Consider the following 7,603-nt stretch of genomic DNA (forward strand, 5'->3'; position numbering starts at 1 on the left):
TCATCACAGATAATGATATATAAGTGACCACAAACATGTCATCACTAAAAATTGCATATTAGCGATGATATTGTTTGTCATCACTAATGATATGATAAAATATTAGCGATGACATTGTCGTTGCTAATAATATTTCACATTTTTTTTTCTTTAAAATTTACATTCAGAATATTACATGGGTATCTGTTGGGAAATAACAAAACACAATCCTATGCACATAAAAAATTTTCAATCACAAATACTCATATAAACATAACAATTGCTCAATCAATAACTACTAATAAGGGAAAATAATACCCAAGTTCAATATCATATACATAATATAAGGTCCAATCTATTCACTCGAATACTAATCAAATGATAATGAATTCCTCATGAAAATATGCAACTAAGCTGAAATTTGTTACAATGAAATAGATCTCGCCTCGACATCATCTATAGCCCAAGGCATGTGACATTTTGACCTGAAATAAAGAGCATAAATCAATGTAAATGTTAACTAAAATAGATGACAAAAATGCTTACTAAATAGTTTTAACATCCAAGTAAAATTTTAACATTTATGTTTTTAAAAAATACCATAGCTAAGAAGATATGAAAGCTTTATGTGTTTAACAAAACTTAATATGCATCAAGACTCATTCTCCAAAAGAAATAAGTCCAAATTAACAATTATTACAATCATAACAAAGAACGTATCAAAAGATATTTGTGTTCAAAATTATTAACATTTTAGTTTTAAGAAGGTTTACCTCCCAACCATTTGTTTCTTATAAATCACATCTTAATTGATATCTACCTGTATTAAAACTCTGTAATGCCTTGGCCAAATTTGAAGTAAAATTGCACCACAAGTAGAAAAGCTCAACATATATTCCTCAAACCTACCATAAGTAGGTACCCACTAATTGAAAGCTTATTCAGTAGTGCACTCCCAGATTAGACTTGATCAGTATATATAAAATCAAATTGAGAATTGTATTCACCTCTTTTTTTTTCTTTTCTTGTTTTATTTTTTTATTTTCTGTCAGGTTCCAACAAAAAGCCCTGTAGCTTGGGCTATAAAAGGAGGTCCTTATTCCTATCTTATTTTCAAAAAACATAATCTACCAATACTATGAACACTTGGTAAAATCTAACATATTTGACAATGAGGGTTAAATTGAATGGAAAAAAGGATCACACACTCTTTGCCCATAAACCTCATAATATAATTTTGGATAAAGACAGTTGTATCATATCACAGGAACTTCTTTTTTTGGGATAAGTATACAGCTATATCATATCACAGGAACATAAGTACTGATATTGAGAATTTTCACAAGCATTGATTTACCTAACAGTAAAGAAGACTTGTATCTTTCCTGCAAAAAAGCGTTAAACCCTGCAAGAAAGATGGTCCATGTGGAATCAATCTAATTCTAAATTTTTTTAAAAAAAAAAAAAAAAAAAAATTCGCATATTATTGAAAGCAACTGCATCCTAAGCATTGAACATGAAATAGTCCATTAAGAAAGCAAACTAAACATTGAACATGACTCACTCTCACAAAGATTGTTTCTATAATGCTACAGCAAGTTAGGCGTTACAAAAAAAATCTACTAATAAATCTAAGTCAAGCTTTAAGTTTAAGGATGACTTTGTTCTCAAAAAAACAAAAACAAGAACCAAAAAAAAAATTTTGAGGAAGAGCTCAAGTGATGACTGAATTGGTTGGATTGGTGTGTTGAATTCACACCACTAATATAACATAGAAACATTATTTTAAGAAATAAAATCAAAACAAAATTTATTCTAAGAGATATTCATATTTTCTACAAACTATTGTAACTTTTCTATGAAAGAATTCCCAACAAGGGCAACAACCACAAACTGGCCAGTAGCTTCATAGTTAACAACCACAAACTGGCCAGTAGCTTCATAGGTTTTTTTAGTCATAATATATGACTTGACTAAAGAATGTTTCAACAAGTGTCAAACTAAGGGGGTGTTTGGTGAGTGTTTCTAAACAACAATTTTCAGTTTTTAAATAACATTTCATGCATTTACACACAATTTTTCACCCATACGTATTTCTACAAAAGTTTTTAAACAAAAATTTTCAATTTTTAAACACATCTATTGTTTTTAAAAAACAATCTCTATCAATATATTGGCTATGGAAAAAAAAATAATAATAAATAAAAAAAGGGATTGTGATGAGGGTGGAATAGCAAAATCTGAGATGTGGGCCATTTAGCCGCCATTGGTATTGTTGGAGATGCACTATTGTCTAATAAGTAATAAGTGTGTATCCCACTTTTTTTTTTAATATATATGAATGAATTTTCCTTTGTCACTATTGTTCACATAGCACTAGCGTGAGTGAGTCTCTCTTTGTAGGAGTTTGGACTACATGTTTCAAAGGTCCAACCACCACCACCGTGGTTGTGTTCCTTTTTGAAGAGTTGAAAATGTCCTAAATTCAATTTCTATATGGTTAGGGGAAAAACCAAGTCGGCAAGTTCCAACTCAATTTAAAAGCATCAATCTAACATTTTTTTATCTTTCTTTTCTATCCCTCCCGTTATAGTGGACAACTGAGCATAGATTTCAACTTTTTAAGCTTTCAAATTTCCAAACCAAACCAACAATCATTAATAGTTAAGATGTTGAAAATAACAACTGCAATTTATGGACAATATTCCAGACTAAAATTTTGCAACAAATAACACATGCAAAAATTCACTGAGAACAACCATCAAACACCTTTAGTGCCATCTCAAACCCCTCACTTTCTAGCATCAACAAAACAAGATACCCATTTTACTAAACACTATAACTTTAAATTGAACAAAAGGGGAGAGAAAGAGAAATGGGTTACTTGTTCAAACTTGTGGTGGCTAGCGTAGTAGGTGGGAGCCAATTCAAAGAGAGTGGAAGGCAACGACGGCGACGGTGGCAGTGGGTGGCTGATGGGTCCGATGGAGAGATCAAAGATGAGTGAAGGGAGAAAGAGAGAGTATTGTGAGAGGGAGAGTGAGAATGAGAGGGAGAGAGCTCGTGAAATCCTAACTGAAAGAGTGAGTGGGAAAAACAACATTTGGGAAAATTTTGTGAGGGAAAGAATGAGAGGGAAAAAACAAGCCACGGTGATTGCTTTCATATGGGAGAATCTCAAATTTTCAGCTTTGTAACCGTTACGTGGGGACAGCTGTGCACTTGTACCACTTCTTTTCTTCCTGGGGCAGCCTATTTTTTAATTTTTACATTCAAAGTTCAAACAGGCCAGCATGTGTAGACTTTATCACGTGCTCAAGTGTTGCGCAGGGAGACACACATGTAACTTTCAACCTCTGGAGCAGCATGGACGAATCTCGAATTTACACTATAACCCTCAATAGTCAGTCTTTCTCAGAGGAAATCCAAGAGCATTAAAGTAATTCACGGTTGGTGAAAATTATTATAATAATATTATTATTACTATATGGTTGGTGAATTAAAATCTGTTAACTGTTAAATTACGTTAACTATTCACACGGTGGGTCCATTATTTTTTAACAAATAGGACTAAACATTGAAGGATATGATTCTTCAATATATATATATATATATAAACATTGAAGGATATAACCATCCATGCACTATTAATAACATGGGTCTTTTGTTTTAATAATTGTTTCCTACATCTGCCACTTGTATTATATTTATGATTTCTTTTTCATAAATACGTGGGCATAAAACAATTTGAGATCCACATGTAAGAATGGAATTAAACATTTTTTTCTTTGGAAATCAAACGATTGGATTTAGAGAAAGACGCCATTAGACTTGGTGAAATTCATATTTAAATCATGATCATTGGAATTGAAGAGTATGGTGATATATTGGTGTTGATGAAATTTGAGACCAATTGCATGGTCAGATTGATAAAACTTAACCATATAGGTACACAAACACATGCCCATCACACGCCATACTTAGATTTGAATTCTAACCGTTGAATTTGAAGAGTGTAATGAAAGGTTAATTATGATAAATTATGGTCACAATCAAACGGTTGAATTTAAAGAAAGACACGGTCAAAGTTTAGTTAAAGTTGGTCAAACTAGGTCAAACTTAATAAATGGTCCCGAGACCATTGGACTTGGTGATATACATATTCAAATCTTGATAATTGGGATTGAAGAGTATGGTGACATATTGGTTTTAGTGAAATTTGAGACCAATTAGATGGTCAGATTGAGAGAACATAGCCATACAGGTACGCAACACATGTCTGTCACGTGCATTACTTAGATCTGAAATCTAACCGTTGGATTCAAAGAGTGTAATGAAAGGTTAATTCTAGTAAATTATGGTCACAATCAAACGGTTAAATTTAGAGAAAGACGTAGTTAAAGTTTAGTTAAAATTGGTCAAACTCGATCAAACTTAATAGATGGACCCAAGACCACTGGATTTGGTGAAATTCATATTCAAATCTTGATCATTAGGATTGAAGAGTATGGTGACATATTGGTGTTGGTGAAATTTGAGACCAATTGGATGATTAGATTGAGAGAATATAGTCATAGATACACAACACATGTCCATTCATCACGTACCATACTTAGATTTCACATGTCCATCCATCACATGCCATACTTAGATTTGAAATCTAACTGTTGGATTCAAAAAGTGTAATGAAAGGTTAATTCCAGTAAATTATGGTCACAATCAAATGGTTGGATTTAGAAAAAGGCGTGGTCAAAGTTAAGTTAAAATTGATCAAACCTGATCAAACTTAGTAGATGGTCCCGAGACCACTGGACTTGGTGAAATTCATATTCAAATCTTGATCATTAGGATTGAAGAGTACGGTGACATATTAGTGTTGGTGAAATTTGAGACCAATTAGGTGGTCAGATTGAGAGAACATAGCCATGCAGGTACACAACATATGTCTGTCACGTGCCATACTTAGATCTAAAATCTAACTGTTGAATTCGAAGAGTGTAATGAAAGGTTAATTCTAGTAAATTATGGTCAGAATCAAATGGTTAGATTTAGAGAAAGGCATAGTCAAAGTTTAGTTAAAGTTGGTCAAACCCGATCAAACTTAATAAATGGACCCAAAACCACTGGATTTATGAAATTCATATTCAAATCTTGATCATTAGGATTGAAGAGTATGGTGACATATTGGTGTTGGTGAAATTTGAGACCAATTGGATGGTCAAATTGAGATAACATAGCCATACAAGTACACAACATATGTCCATCCATCACGTACTATACTTAGATTTGAATATATTATGAATTTATAATTGTAGGGTTAGGATTTGTGGTTCAAGCGCAAAAACAATAAATTTGTAGAGCGTGGATGATAAAACTAGGTTAACTATGGAGTTTACAACAGTTGATCACAGCATACAAGTATACGTTAAGACCAAGTAAGTTTAAGTCCGAAGAAACTTATGATAGATTGAATACAGGTTACAATTCCCTTTCTTCCAATTAGACCTCCCTCCTTTTAAGAGCCCTTCTTCTTTATATAGCATCCTCCCCAATCATCCCCATCGTCCACTTGTTCTTTATCTAACTCCCTACTTGAGTACATGTCATGTTATGTATCTCTCTCAACTTTTGTGAATAGCGGTAGCTGAAGTTGTACTGTTCAGAGGTCTTCTCCACATAAATGCGGCCAGAAAAGTAGTTGTAGTGCATTTAATACGGTGGTGGTAGCTTTTCCTTTTAGATATTTCTCCACTCTTATTATCTCTAGCGTGTCCAAAACTTATCTAGACTGCCGAAGCCACTAGTAAGCTCATTCGAACCCTCCAGATATTTATATGACCCAGAATCTTTACACCCAAGGATAATGATCTCTTCGGAATACTGATGCTCTCTTCGGACGGAGTCTCTTTGTCACCATATATCCTTCTTTCACGCGAAGTATCCCCCGACAATTTCAGCCTCTTCGGACCTACAATAACCTTCACACTGGGCTTTAGGCCCACTACGTATGGTTGGGCCCCCCCCCCCCCCCCCCCAAATAATAAATATGCCTTTCATATATTTATAATGAATTTATTATTTTGGTAAATATTGACTAATACCTTTCTTATGATACATGATAAAAAAAAAAATCCAAAAATTGATTCACGATACAATTCACATTTTGATAACTATTGGAATTAGTCAATATTTTGAGTGGAATTTGAACTTTCTCAATTTTTGTTATTTTATCGTTTTCGAGTTTCAAACGGGTAACATTATGAGTTGAGAGTATTTTGAAGCAATAACCCCTCCCTTGTCTCATTTAAAAAAAAAAAAAAAAAGATTTGAGAGTTTTAAATTACTTTAGAGGTTTCAAGGTTATTTTGGTCATTATATAAGTTTGGGGGTATTTTGGTCATTTTGACGAGGTTAATGGTATTTTAATTATTTCAAATATTCTAAAGGAATTTATGTCATTTTAAATATTTTAAGAGCCATTTGGAGGATTTGAGAAATAAATAAAAAATCATTTTATATCAAAATTATTTTGGCCACATATTAGAGACGACAATCTTTGTCTTCATTAAAAGATCCCTTATAGCGACGACCTAATTCGTTGCTAATATATAATCTGCTTCCCTCCAATAATTCCAACCACTTTTTGAGAGTGAAAATTTTCCCCTCCATTATATTTAGGTAGATATATTTGTGACGACATGTTGTGTCGTTGCTAAAAGGTGATTATTAGAGACGATAAATTATATCATCATTAATAGCCTTCTAATAGCGACAACCAATGTGTCATCGCTGATAAATAAAGCATATATATAATATATTTACTAGATATTTTTTGTCACATATTTGTGATGAAACACAAGGTCGTCACTAAAGATGATTATTAGCGATGATTGATGTCGTCGCTAAAATAAACCCTCTTTTAGTGACGTAAATGTCATCGCTACAAAATTTATTGTCGTTACTAAAAGTTTCCCTCCATTTTCCAAAAGTAAATAAAATTCCCTCCATGGCATTAGCGACGACTTATTAGCGACTACCTTAGTGTCGTCATTACTATACATTTATTAGCGATGACCATATATTATCGTTGCTAATGTGTGCCTAATAGTGACGACTTTTTGGTTGTCGCTAAAACATTGGTCGCAAAAGACCAAAATTCTTGTAGTGGCTATGGTTTCTCCTTTGTGTTTGGTTGGCAATGAGGAAGGCCAACTCTTTTTCTAACCACCATTTTTTGCTTAGGCAAGTGTGCTTAAATAGATCCCTCAATAAACCCTAGAATTAGGATTTTTATAATGGTGGCTCCCCACATGCGTGCCTATTGGGCCCAAGCACATGTTGTAATGCCAACTGCTTTCCACTTGTCCATGATGGGCATGCCATCCAAAACATATCTCTTTCATCTGCTGTATTCACTTGTCCAATACAATACTCTGTGTGACCGACAAGCCAAACCTCTATAATAGAGACACTACAACCAATCTCCATCAAAATTGAGAAAGTGTAACCCATAAGAGATAAAACAAATTAGAGGGTGGTAATAATAATATTTGACATAACCCGTGAATATGACATGGTTTTGTTTTGCGAGTTAGTGTAAAAAATGGGTTGACAACCTTAGGTC

The 7,603-nt window shown here is 33.3% G+C and overlaps 1 long non-coding RNA gene across 1 annotated transcript; it reads right to left on the reverse strand.

Annotated features, from left to right (window-relative positions):
• Window positions 1-247: 247 nt before the first annotated feature.
• LOC111985895 (uncharacterized) lies at window positions 248-3,247 on the reverse strand. Its single transcript, XR_002880081.2, has 3 exons — window positions 2,864-3,247; window positions 1,337-1,384; window positions 248-464 (listed from the first exon to the last, which is right to left on the reverse strand). It is a non-coding gene; the product is annotated as an uncharacterized LOC111985895 (long non-coding RNA).
• Between the last annotated feature and the right edge of the window lie 4,356 nt (window positions 3,248-7,603).

This window comes from Quercus suber, unplaced genomic scaffold, assembly GCF_002906115.3.
Source record: "Quercus suber isolate HL8 unplaced genomic scaffold, Cork oak 2.0 scaffold_688, whole genome shotgun sequence".
NCBI classification, from domain to species: Eukaryota; Viridiplantae; Streptophyta; class Magnoliopsida; order Fagales; family Fagaceae; genus Quercus; species Quercus suber.